We start from the raw sequence: 14512 nt of genomic DNA, 5'->3' as shown, positions 1-14512 counted from the left end.
ACACACACACACACACACACACACACACACACACACACACACTCATCATTGGCTGCTTTTCCCTGTATTTATTCCCATCTTCTTCCAGAGAAAGATTTGTCATGATGAATGAATAAGGCACTGATCTATGAGTATAGCAGAATATCATTAGAAGTCATTTTATCAATAGGTTTTTTTAAGACTAGTAGTATTTGGTTCTACCCTAGGTTTCTAGATACCTAATCTCTGGTTCTTGATCACCCACTCATTTTCGTGCATGAGTTCCATCTTATGGAATGGGCCTTAAGTAAAATCTGACATAGGTTAGTTACTCTCAAAAGTTTTGTGCCAGCATTTTCCTAGTATATTTTGAAGGAAGGACAGCATTGTAGAATAAACATTTTGTCTCTGAATTACTGTATATATTTTACTTTTAGTAGCCTGCAAATTATCTTCCTGTACCAAAAGCTAGAAGACAGGGGTGAAAACTCTATATAGGCACAAGCTTAACCTCTTCACATTTAATAACTTCTGTGGGTGTTGTTCTCAGCAATGAGGCCATGATACTGCTGAAGTCTTGAAACAGTGGTGGAGACAGAGTTCCAACTGGGCATCACTTGATATTAAACACAACTTTTAGTAATGGGACTGGATAATATCCAGTTGATTTGTTGGTTAGAGGGTTCTGTGGAAATTCTCAAACATGTATCTGCCAAGACAATAGGTTGTGCTCTACAAGCTCTACATGTTTAAATAAAAGAATTAATTGCCATCTTTCAAATAATTTTGAAGAAGTTATTATATTGTTTAGCCTGATAGGAGGGTCTATAAAAAACATGAATTTAGAAGACTGCATTGTTCCAAAGTTACTGAATCTAGCACCGTTCATTCCCCGTATAGGAAATTGTTCTCTATGTACCTTGAACTGATACACAATCTACTCATGTGTTTTAAAGCATCCCTGGGTTGCTTATAATAAATGCCTCATAAAACAGTTACTGTAAAAAATTAGCATTTACATTACATTTTATTGTCTTATTGTTAAGATTTCTTTCATCTGATTTTAAATCATCATGTACCTGAGGAGGTTATAAACATAGAAGGTTGACTGTTTACACAAAAGAGCAATAATAATATTTTTTCTTTTTCTTTTTCTTTTTTTGAGAGTAGGTGTCTCTGTAGCTTTGGAGTCTTTCCTGGAACTAGCTCTTGTAGACCAGTCTGGCCTTGAACTCACAGACAACTGCCTGCCTCTGCCTCCTGAGTGCTGGGATTAAATGTATGTACCACCCTCCCCCTGAAGAGTAATAATAATTTCCAACCTCTACCTAATGTAAAAATATCTGAAAAGTTATTCAAAGTTAAATATACAAAATATTAAAATGAATTATTTTAAAGATAATTTAAAAATGTTCCATCTCTCTCTTAGTATTTGATACCTCATTGTGTTATATCAAAAATCCAGTATTGCCCCAATTATTTAATGGAATTGATATTTATATGGGATTTCTTTGGAATATTTAAAGAAGGGTTGCTGATGTCAACATAATTAGGAATTAAATCTTAACATTCCACAATTCAACAATATAGTCAATTATATTTGTCCCACATTAGTTCAAACTGCTAGAAACAGTAGGATAGTGCTGATATATCATCACGGAGGAGTTGTACTTCTGAAAATATATGTTCTATTAACTGAATAATATAACAATATGCATATGCTACCCATGTTCACTATCTACTCATCAGTTGATAGACATCTAAGGTAAGTTAATTTCCTAGTTACTCTAAGTAGAGTAGCAGGCAATAAACAAAATTGCACAAGTATCTCTTTTGTAAGATTTTTTTTTTCTTGAGACAGGGTTTCTCTGTAGCTTTGGAGCCTGTCCTGGAGATTTAAAGCCCTTTGCTAGAAGGCCAAGGACTCTTGTAATATCATAGATCTATTGCTACTTTTGCATTAAATTTATTCAACTGGAAATGTTAAACTGAATGAAGCCTTCTAGGTCCCAAAAGATAAAGGCTGCATACTTTCTCTCATATAGAGTCCTAACTTCACATTTTTTTTTTAGTTTAATATAGTGTACAAAGATAGGAAACTAGATAGACCATTGAGCAGGGAATTCATTTAGAAATTTAGGTAAAGAGGATAGTAGAATATAAGTGAAATGAAAATAAAGAGGGTAATATCTGTGGCATAAGTGTTCAGTGATAGTAGACTCTGGAGCCTGGGGGGATTAGGGGCCAGTTGAAAGTTAAACAAAATACAACATGTAAAAAGAAGCTACTTATATCTATGGCATTTCAATTCATATGTAAAACCTATGTGGTATTATACAACAGGAACTGAACATGATTGGTAAATAAAGATTTAAGTAACAAAAGGGAAATAAAATACAGTAAAGAAGAGAGTAAATTAAAGTCTCAAGGCCAGCCACAGAACACCTTCATAAGAATTACTTATTGGTTAGAACATCCTTAGAGGTACTCCAAAACAATATAGGTTACTATCATTCCTCTTATTTTCCTGTTGTAACTAGACGAAAAGACACTATTTGTAAAGACATCACTCATGTTGGTTACAGGACACAGAAAAAAAAAATCTTGAACTGAACAGACACTGTACTGATGGTTAGATTTTAAAGCACCAAAAGGCGCAATGTGGGCACTGCAGAGAAAGACATTAATGGTCTTATAGAACCTGGGACCTGAGTAATACAATACTAACCTGCCTGGTAAGGTGTGCTCACTGGTAGCATAGTATCAATAAAATTTATAAGTCTGTATATGTGCAGCAATTGTTCTGTTGATTGAATTTGAGGTCTGCTTAACAAGTTGAAGTTTATTCCTGGTATTATAAACATTCTAAAAATCTTTGGCTTAAAAAGTCATAGACCTAATGTAGAATGGTTGATGTTTTTGCTAAATTGTCCTGATGTCAAGCTTCCTCTAAATAATCATGTTTATATCCATAGATTTGTGCTATTCCCAACCTTGAATGGAGAAGTTCTTATCACAATGGGTACTGTTTAGTGAAGAGACACATTACTATTCAATGTACTTCAATATGTTAAATATAACCTATGAAAAATAAATAGGAAGTTATAAACAATCTAAAATGTTTATCTGTGGTGGGGAAGAGTTCTTTGTGCATAGAAAACTACTAAGACAACTAGGAAAAGTTAAACACATAGGCTGTCTCTTCAAAAGAAGGAGATGTTATCATGTCTTCCACCTGGCATGCTGGGAAAGGATGTAGTTTGTGACTTGGGAATCTTTTGTTATTTGTTATTTGTTTCATCTGAATATCCCATAATATTATGTTTTCTTATTCCAGAATTCCCCACTAAATCTTGAACATTGCTTTTTAGTCTATAAAGGTCACTATTGTGAGAGAACCTAATTGTACTTTAAAACATCCTAAGAAACTTCTATTTTATCTTAAGATCAGGTCAATCTTGATTACAGAGAAATTGTGTATATAACATTCCTTCTTCCCACATCCTTATCTTGAGCATTGTTTCTGAGTCAACAGTACCTATCCTTATGGAAAGAGCCATACATACTTTGCAAAGAGTTTCAATGTAAACATATTTTGAGTTTTGCTGCACACTCAGGACAGAAATAATTGCCACTGGAAAATTTGTCTGAAAATTGTGCTGTACTGAAATATGACAAAATAAACAATGTGGTGTCAGACTTCTGAAGTTTCCATCAGTGATTGCCAGTTAAAGTCATACTGAACTCAGTTCATAGTTGACTCTTCCTTGAGATCATTCTGCTGTCAGCCTTAGAGCTTGCAGGGAGCCCCGTACTCATTTTCATAATAGATGTGTATTTGGAGGCATGGTGAAAGATTAGCCACCAACAGGCTTCTCTGATTGCTCTCTCACTGAGGGGATGGAGGACCAGGAACCCAAAGGAAAGTCTTTGTTGGCAGAAAGAACATAGGCAATATGTTCTTTCTTAGTAGTAAATATGAAAAACACCACAGCACAGATATCAAGTATTTGTGTTATATAAAACTGCACTATCTGTCAGAGATAGTGTACTAGGTAGTGTGTGCGTGCGTGCGTGTGTGTGTGTGTGTGTGTGTGTGTGTGTGTGTGTGTGTGTGTGAAAGCTTCTTCTGAATGGAAAAAAATGATGAGCTCCTATTGTGGTGAGAATTTAAACTGAGGATGTCACAAATGGATCACCACATATTTGTCATATGCTTTATAACTTTATTATTTCCTACAGTACAGAATTGCATTATATTAACTTAAACAAAATAATTATTTTTAAGGAAAAATATTATTCTCTAATATAGTCTGTCACTACCCGAGGCTAAAATTTATAACCTTGAATCATAAATCATAGTATTAATTTTCTTAATACTATTTTTTCTTAATAACCATATTTTCATATTTTTTATCATAAAAGAATCCTAGCAATAATGTTTGATATTTGACTAGAGTATGCTTCTCATACCACATTTTCCATTCTTTTTTATTACCATGAATAGACATTTAAGTGTGATTAGATTATATGACCTAGAAGACATGTTTCAGGCAGAGGTTATAAACTACTTGGTACAATGAATCTCTTTTCCCTACATTTGTTTTGTTTGCTTGTTTGTTCATTTATTTGTTTTAATTTTCCACTTTATTGAAAGTAGACTTTTTTCCCTCACATACTATATCCTGATGACACTTTTCTCTACCTCTACTCTTCCCAGTTCCTTTCTACCTCCCCTCCATCCAGAAGCACTTCTTCCAAACTGCTTTATTTATGAGCCATAGGAGAATGAAAAGCTGAACAGTCCCTATTGTCCACAGGGCATAAAACCTACAGAGCTCCTGAACTTCACTAACATACTGATGTTTGCTCATGAATCTGTGATTTTTCCTTTTAAACAACAGAGGTGCTAGACAACATTGAGCACAGCATTACTGTGTCAATCATGGATGCCACATGCTTCTATACTCTGTTAGCCCTTTGAGATTGAGTTTCCTCTTGCTTAGAGCTGACACTGGTCCTGACACTAACATTGCCAACATAAATAATACAGTTTTAAGAATTAAACAGATTTTCCCTATTCTTACCTCATTGTCAGACCCTTGTAAATAGTTACAATAATACTCAATTGCTTCAGCATCCATAGTGTTATGGCAAGGTCATCACTTTATTTATGAGAAACATGAGATTAACTGGCACCAGCCCCATCTCAGGCATCAGTGTAAATGATAGATAGTAATCATAGAGTACATTCTTGTACAAATCTAACTTACTAAAGAAATCCAGTTTAAGTTTGTTCTTATAATTGTTTTCCAGAGAAAAATAGCATTATATATTCTTCACAATTTATGAAATAATCTAAATAGCTAGCCATGATGCATTTAAGTGAACTGGTACTTAGATGTGGATAGGCTAGGCTTGAAATGCCTTGTACTGGTTGAAAAAAAAACTTAGAACATTATTAACTAATTTCAGGGTTCAATTTTTTGCCCTTGTAAGAAAGGAATGAAATTTTAGTAATTCTTTCCAATTTCGGTATGATTGTGGTCATTATCAGACAGGTTTTAATATTATAAGTGTGGCAAATAGAAAAAGACTGACATTGGTTGTCATTAAGTAACTGCACATATAATTAGGTTCTTCGCATTTTGCAAATAAAGTTACTGATAATTCCAAATAGCATACGTTTTTAGTTACTTAGTAGCGTTGACTAAAATTAAAAATTTTCGGAAGTATAATTTTCCTCATAATTATCTAATAGCGCCTGATTACTTGCTAAATTAATTGATATATTTTTGTTAGTAAGTAAATGATTTAATTTAAATCCATCTGCTAATTAATGATACTTGTGTGCACAGTTATTTAAAGATTGTTTAATATTTTAATATGAAATCTTAGTTTTTAAGTTATATAGGTATTAAGATTCATAGGTCAATAGTCATCCTTGATTGTCATACTTATAGTTAGACTAATCATGTTCTTTAGTTGCATAGAGATTGTATACTGCATAAATAGGTAATCTTCAAACATTTCAAAGAGCTATACACTATAGAGTTTAAATAACTTAGGCTTTTGTTGACTTGAGACACGATTGCTCTTTTCAGTACTGATCTTTTTCAGAGAGAATGTTGAGTGCAAAAGACACTCCACTTGGGGCATTTTTTTTCTTCTTGGCAAAACTGGCCTTTGGGCAAAAAATTGCCCAGGCATTGACCACTGACAAAATACACCATGTCTGGACAGGACAAGCAGGATACAAGAAAAAAGACTGTCAAATCTTGCCAAGATTTTAAAAAAATTCCTCTCTCTGAAAATGGTCTATCAGTTACTCAAGGTTTTAGTCTAAGTTTGTCTCTCCAATGTTGCAAATGAGACTTTCCTTAATTGCCCAGGTAGCCAGTTGTCTCTGTAATTTGTTGCACATTTTGGAAGTTGCTTGATTGCACTTCCTTCTTACAAAAGTAACATTATTTCCCTTCTCAGGTCTTTAATGGGGTTGAAGACTATATAGTTTTAGTTACTCTCCTCTCATGACTTGGTGAAGTTATTTATTATTCAAAACTTAAGCTCGTTATGATAGGATAATTATTGAAATATTTATCACATATTTCTTGCTTGATATTGTTATGCTGGTTGTAATTCTAATTTTTTTTACCTAATATTTGTTCTTATTGCATATAATTTTGTATTAGACTTAAAACATTTTATTTAAACAAAAGGGGAAGGTGCTGTAGGAATTCCTACAGCCAGTAGCCTTTAAGTTACCCACCTATTTGGGCATCGCTTCTTATTCTATATATGCCAATGTGAAACACACATCCAGGCTCTCTTCTGGTGACATGATTTGGTTCCTTTTCCCTGTCTGTGCAGAGGACTGCAATCTGTGAGTCAATACCTAAATAAATAACCCTTTATTATACTCATTCTGAGCTACTGTGGGATTTCTTTTAAGCATCTGTCTTCAATGATTGTAACATTTTATGCACTTCAGACATTTTAATATTTTAATTTTGATATTTTAAATTTTAAAATTTGTATTGGTTTAGTAAAATTCTGATTTTCTAGAAGCCAAGCAAGAAGTATAGGCAGGTGAACAGAACAGGAGAGTTCTGGGAAGAGAAAAAGTTCAATCTGCAGTTGTAACCCAGACACAGAGGAAAGAAGATGAAAATGCCTCAGTGATAAAAGGTACCAACTCACATGACTAACACAGACAAGAATTATGGGTTAACGCAAGCTATATCAGTCAAAAAGAAGACTGAGCTAATAGGCCAACCAGTTTATAATTAATGTAGACCTCTGTGTGTTTCTTTGGGACTGAATGGCTGCAGGACTAGGAGGGACAGAAACCCGAGTCAACAAAATGGCACCAATGTTGACAACTATATATACATAGAACCAGATAGAGCTTGGGAAGTAATTCTAGATACAAAAGAACAGAGTTAAGCATGGGTTTTTCTCAGATGGGCTATGTTTGCTTAAGGCAATTCTGTCTCATTTAAGAGAAGCTTTCTGACACAGATTTAACTGCAAAAACTCTGCAGCCCTTTTAAGAGGCTCCAACATTAAACACTTAAATGGTTCTCACAATTAGCTGAAACATGATTATTGGTGGTGAAAGGCATGAAACTCCATGGAGTCTTGACAATAAACATGGCATCAACCAATACTTCAGCTCTCAGAAAGTTAAGAAATGGAGTGGATGCAGTCTTCAAAGCCACAGTTTGAATCCTAGCTATATTGCTTAGCAAATTAAAGACTCATATAATCAGAAAAAAAAGAGATATACAGTAAAGATAGATTCAGATGTAAAAACCCTCTTAATGGTTTACAGGGTGTTTAAAAATATATGCAGGCTTAAACGAGAAAATAAAAAAAAAATTACTAGAGAGAGAGAGAGAGAGAGAGAGAGAGAGAGAGTAGTTGGTGGCAAATACTTTTAATCTCAGCACTTGGGAAGCAGTGGCAGGTAGATCTCTGTGTTCAAGAGCAGTCTGGTCTATGTAATAAGTTACAGGACAGCCAAAGATACAAAGAGAAGCCCTGTCTCAAAAAAAAAACCCAAAAATTAAAAATAAAAACAAAAGAAATAGAGTTTAAAATAAAGCCTCATAAAGATAAAAAATACATAGAGAGTCTGGATACTGTATACTATTAAGTTCTCTTTAAATTGTTTGAATGCTGAGAATGAACAAAAGCAGCTAAAAGATATTTGCTTATAAATGCTGTTAAATTAATCCAAGATAAGTATTTTGAAAATACCTTGATTTTAAAATTTAAGTCAAAAGATATGTTACTTTGGAGAAGAGATTTTGCCTTTGTTTCTATAGGAAATGAGAGGCTGTGGATTCATTCTTGGTTAAGAAAAATAGGGTTTGATCAAGAAAGAGCACCTGAGAAATCAGATGGTGCAGATGTCTGAGTTCTATATCCAGAGCAGCCTCAAGACTGCTTGTTGAAAAGATCAGGTTTCACAGAATATTCCAGTCAGGACTTGATCATAATTCTAAATTTTCTTTAGGTCCCCATAAGGTTATCAGCACTCCCAATCAGCAGGTGTTACTCTAGAAAAGCAAGCATATATTTTTAATTAATGGATTATGGATGTTTGTCTTTGTTTAAAATGTTGGTTAAAAGTTGGTATAAATAGTGGTCAGGAAAAAAGCTTAACAAAGGAGATTAGATTCACAGTTTTTGTTTTGAATTAAAAAGGAAGGGATATACTGTGGGACAATGGTCTTGTACCCTATAAAGATCTGTTACTTGTACTGGTTTAATAAACTGCTAATTGGCCAGTAGCCAGGCAGGAAGTACAGGCAGGGTGACCAGAACAGGAGAATTCTGATAAGAGAAAAGGCTCAGTCTGTTGTTATCATCCAGATGCAGAGAAAGCAAGATGAGAATGTCTCACTGCTAAAAGTTACCAAGCCACAGGTCTTACACAGACAAGAATTATGGGTTAAGTAAGTTATAAGAGTTAAAAAGAAGCTTGAGCTAATAGAGCAACCAGTTTATAATTAATGTGTACCTCTGTGTGTTTCTTTGGGACTGAATGGCAGCAGGACTGCAAAGGACAGAAACCTCCATCAAGAACCTATTTAGAATACAGTTGTATTAACATGTGAATATGTGTCTTTTTCTTATACATTTGAAGTTATGGTTACTCTCTAATAACAACACTTTCTTTTCACAGATTTGAACTTTCCTATTCTTTCTTGAGTAGTTCATCTTGTATTTATTCATATTTTTGTTTTAGAAATTAAAATATAATTGCATAATTTTACTTAACCTGTTCTTCCCTTCAATCCTTTCTGTGTATTACCATCACTTTGTCTCAAAGGTGTAGCCTTTGGACATTTTTCTTTTGTTTCTTCTATATATGTATGTGTTATATTGCAATGATAGTTATTTTTATACAGTTATATACATAAATATATGACATATATCTATGTCATATATTTTTTTCTATGAGATATAGAGCCATCTTTATTGGTTTTATTTCAGTGTATGCATCTATATAGAAACCAGATGTAACATTTTGATATATTTTTCTCATTTTACATAGAAGGAAGAGAAAACAAGAGCAGAATGAGCTTAGGGATTAATTTATTCTTTCATAAAGATTAAATATTATCACTTTATTGTTGAATACTACTATAAACTTTTGTGTTAGTATATTGTTAGTAAATACCCAGTAAAGATGAATGGAAATCGAATGAAAGACTGACAAACTTTTTTTTTTTGTTTTAACCTCATATTTGTTGTTTTTCTTATCAGAGAGCATCTCTGAAATGGTGAATATAATTAATCATGAAATAAAGAACACAACTAAAAGTAATGGCTTAATAAGAAAAGAAAGAGGAAGCAAATATATTGATAAAATGACAGTACCAATCAGCATTAAATCATTCGCCTTACAATGCTATTGGCCTTTTATCTTGTGTCCACAGAGTGAAACAAGATTAAATCAGACACTGACCTCATAAGAAAGGCTAAGCAGCTTAATTTGAACATTTTGTCTTGTTAATTCCATTAAATTCCAGAATGTTGTTAACCTATGTGTTTTAAAATAGAGGGATCATTTCAGTTAGGATACGTTATTTTTTTCAATCTCTTGCTATGCAAAATAATTTTTATTTCTGGTTAAAGTATAATTGAGTAGACTTAATAGTTAAATTGATAAGCTTAGGTATGCATTAATATCTGAATATTATTTTACATTTAATTGATCATTCGTGTTGCGTGGGAGGAAAATTTGCACTGTAGTACAAAAATCACAGGATGATATTTCTGTGTTGTATAGTTGTGTGGTGACTGTTTGGTTCTGCTTTCTCCAATTCTTAATAAACCTGTAAGAATTTATTAATCAGAATTAGAAGCACTAGTGTGATTTTGAAATTTCCAACAGAGACAAAGGGAAATTTTGTACATCATTATATAGACAGTGGGAATCCCAAATTTTCGTGGGATTTAGCTGACATTTGATGTTTTACACCAAACTTTGACTTTTTCTTTTGAAATATATAAAAAGAAAATTAAAAAAATAATTGGCAATAAAAAGTGAATTGATTTTTAGGTGAGCTAAATTGTTTTGAAAACAGACTATCTCAATGGAATCATATAACATTTTGTTTACAATCCATTTATTTTAATCAAAACCTTCATGAATGTGGAAAAGTGACCCATAGGGAAGAGTGATCCAGGGCTAGAAGAGATATAAGAGAAGACATGGGCGAAATTAACCAAAATGTATTAAATACAAATATAAAATTGCCAAAATAAGTTTAATCAAATCTTAAAGTCACTTTAAGTTTTGTTTTCTATAAAACAGTGATAGTACCATCTGATTCAATTTAAGATTTCAAGTTACCTAAGTACACAAATATCATTATATACACTCCTGAAGCACTATGCTATATAACACACCAGCTGTTAATGTTACTTACTTTATCTTTAGTTTCTACTTATGATTACTTATCATATTAGCTTATCCACCATTTAAAGAATCACTTCAATAATATATTGAAGCTAAGTACTCATTTTAAAATAGTTTTTCTTATGGCATTATTCCCACAATACAGTTAAAAAGCCACAACAAAATGTAAAAATAAATTTGATTATCAAGGAAGCCATAATGTCATCACAACCTGTAGAAACATTTCAGCTGATGAAAAAAAGATGATATTTAGATAATGGAAAATATAATGTACTCAATTATTTTTAGAACATACAATATTGCAATTTTAATGTGAGATAATATATGTTTGGAGAAAATATCAACATATAGAATGTATTTCTCTTATAGATCCTTTATTATGGTGAAGTACACTCTCCTCATCCAGATTTCTCTAACAATTTTATCATAAAATGTTGCTATGTTTAATAAAGAATTTTCCTGTGTCTTCTGAGAAGTTCATTTGTTTTTTGTCTTTTAGTTTGGTGATTTTATATTTAAACCTAAGCAGAAATCCACAAACCTAGAAAATGGCTACTGAGAGAGAAAGTTCATAAAAGGAGGGATATAGTCACTGATGAAGGACGCTTAAAAGAAATACCTCACTAGCTCAGAATTAAGAAAAATAGAGGGTTATTTTTTTAGGGGTAGACTCACAAATCAGAGTCCTCTGCTGGAACAAAAAACAGAAACCGAATCCTACAGCTGAAAAAGAGACTGGACACATGCTCTACATTGGCATAAATAGTATAAGAGGCCATGCCTCAGTGGTTGGGTAACTACTGGCTCTAGTCACTTATAGTTAAAACAAAGTAGAAAAGTAAAATAATATTCGGTGGAAAAGCTTATGCAATAACCAGAATAGAAAGATTCAGACATCTTGGGAATTGAAAGGCATAATAAAGGAAAGATATGGGTAGCCATCTGCAGCCTATGCTTTAACATCCAGTTAAAATTAGATTTGAAATAGGTAGTAGGCCACATAGTTTAAGAGAAGTATGTATACTGGGAGTTGAAGAAATCAGATAGGTCAGGATGTGGGAGGAGGGAAGTTCAAGAAATAGCTTAAAGATTAATCAAAAATGACTGAACAATCCTTATGGAAATTCTATAATTAGTGCCCAGTACTGGACCCTACATGATTCATTACTGACCTGTCAGAAAGTTTGTGTACATTAGAGTAATATTGGCATGAGAGTAATTTGGTAATCAATATTTCAGGGTACTGAAGGCCTGACTCAGAAGTCAGAATTCATGTTTAGAACAGTAAAGCTGGACAAAAGTCTATGGCTGTTGAAGGTAAGAACTCTAGTGCGCAATTCACTGTTATTATTTTTATTAAGTGTTGTCGATTTTCCTACTAAATATGTATACTTATATCTATAAGCCTCATGTCTCAACCAAGGTCAATGAAGCTTCTTTCTGCAGTGGACAGGAGTCATTGTAGTGAATTACAACTGCACAAAGTGCTGAGAATAAATGACTGTGAATATTTAGCTCAAAACGCAGTATATGTATCAAACCCTCTTTACAACTTTCTGGTAATGATCATGGAATATATCAGAAGTTCATGCATTGGGGAAGTAAGAGCTGCAAGGACAAGGGATATTATAATTTGCTGTCTATTGGACGTGACATGGCCAATGCACTTGAGTTCACAACAGAACTGATTAACTATATAAGACATAAACATGACTGACCACCCAGAATCCTAATATAGTTAGACTATGATCTCTTGGGTCTCCCTTCAATAAATATGGACCTAGCTGATATTGAGAACTACAGGGGGAGAAAGAACCATTATTCTTTAGTACTTCAGCTTACTAGTGAATAGGCTGCCCATGCTCTCCACATATGTATGTGTGTGTGTAAATATATAAAACTACTAACTGACCTTACCATGTTATTTAAAAAAAAAAAGAGAGAGAACACTCAAGGTTAATGATAACAGGCCTGTCTTGTCTGTTTCTATCAAACATGGCCATTTTTAAAAAATAACATTCATAGAAACAAGAAAAAAAATGATGGAGGAAGGTCATTGGTTAATTATAATAAAGAAACTGCTTGGCTCTCATAGGTTAAAACATAGGTGGGAGGAGTAAACAGAACAGAATGCTGGGAGGAAAAGGAAGTGAGCTTAGACGCCATGCTCCCCTTTCCCGGGCAGACACAATGAAACAAGTCACCAGGTCAAACGTGCTGAATCTTTCCCAATAAGACTGATGCTACACAGATTACTAAAAATGGGTTAGGCAAAATATGAGAATTAGCCCATAAGAGGCTAGAGCTAGTGGGCCAAGCAGTGTTTAAATGAATACAGTTTGTATGTTGTTATTTCAAGTTTAATGTTAGCCGTGCGGGAGCTGGGCTGGACAAAAAGCAAGCCCGCAGCTCCTTCAACAAAAAAATGTTTAGATTAATGCTGGTATTTAAATATTGTTTCAAAACATACATGTTCCATGTGTGCTTATGTTATGGAATCATAATCAATACCACTTCCTTTCTTATCAATAAGTAAATCATTAATAAGAAAAGTAATAAACTAACAATTCATTAGTGTTTAAATGGAGACTTTTATTTAATAGCATATTAGGTTATCTTGAAAATAGTCTAATCTCTTAATTTTATGAGGCTCTGAAACTTGTCTACTGTAGCTTGGGTAGTAAAATTTACCTGATGGAAACGGAAATGAATAGAGACTCATTGTCTAACCATATCTTTGTGGAAATTTAAAAGTTTGTAAAACATTCAGATGGAAGTAATTTTTATTAGGAAAAGAATATGATTCCTTTCATCACAAAAAAATATGAAAGAGTTAAGCTTCTCAGTTCAAATCTGCTGTAAATTTCCGAGAGTTGTAGCCACTTTGCAAAGGAACACCACAACTTTTCCTCAGTAACCCTTTTGTTATAGTTGACATATAATCCCAATGAAGTAATAAGTATACAGCAGGTAAGATACAGCTAATGTAACTAATATCATGATAAGAATAGTATTCAGCTAGTACAACGTGAATAATTGTCTATGTGTGCTTATAATCAAATTCAGTAAATTTTCAGGTCATTCAATTAAATTGTACCTCATTAATTCTATCAAGAGTGAAAAACGGCTACATGCAAAATTTTAAATGATCTCAATTGAATCACTTAAAAGAATACACTGAAATTGAAGTATCTAAAGAATTGACCTTGGAAAACCTCCTTTAAAATTAAATTATCTCTTCTAATTGTTTACTTGCTGTTTAATTTCCTTACATTTTCTTTTATTTCTAATCACTTAGCTCACCTTTGTCATAAAATTTTCTTAAAGGCTGGCAGAAAAGTGAGAAAAAGCTTTCATCATAATGACATGCTGTTGACTCTTTGTCTAAAGTCATTGTAATTCTGGAAGTTGTGCTAAGGTTTAGTCGATATTTGCCAGAGTTTTAGTTTGTGTGAGTTGAGTACCTCTTGTTATATGGAGTGAAAAACACTGTCTGCATGAAAATAGGTGTATTCCCTTTCCTTATCTAGGGCTCAGATCCAGATGGGGGAGTGTGGGGATAGGATCCTCAGTGCATGTTAATATCCTGTTGGTCTC

The sequence above is a fragment of the Microtus ochrogaster genome, linkage group LG1 (genome assembly GCF_000317375.1).
Source record: "Microtus ochrogaster isolate Prairie Vole_2 linkage group LG1, MicOch1.0, whole genome shotgun sequence".
In the NCBI taxonomy this organism is placed as follows: domain Eukaryota; kingdom Metazoa; phylum Chordata; class Mammalia; order Rodentia; family Cricetidae; genus Microtus; species Microtus ochrogaster.
Note: the sequence above shows the minus strand (reverse complement) of the source record.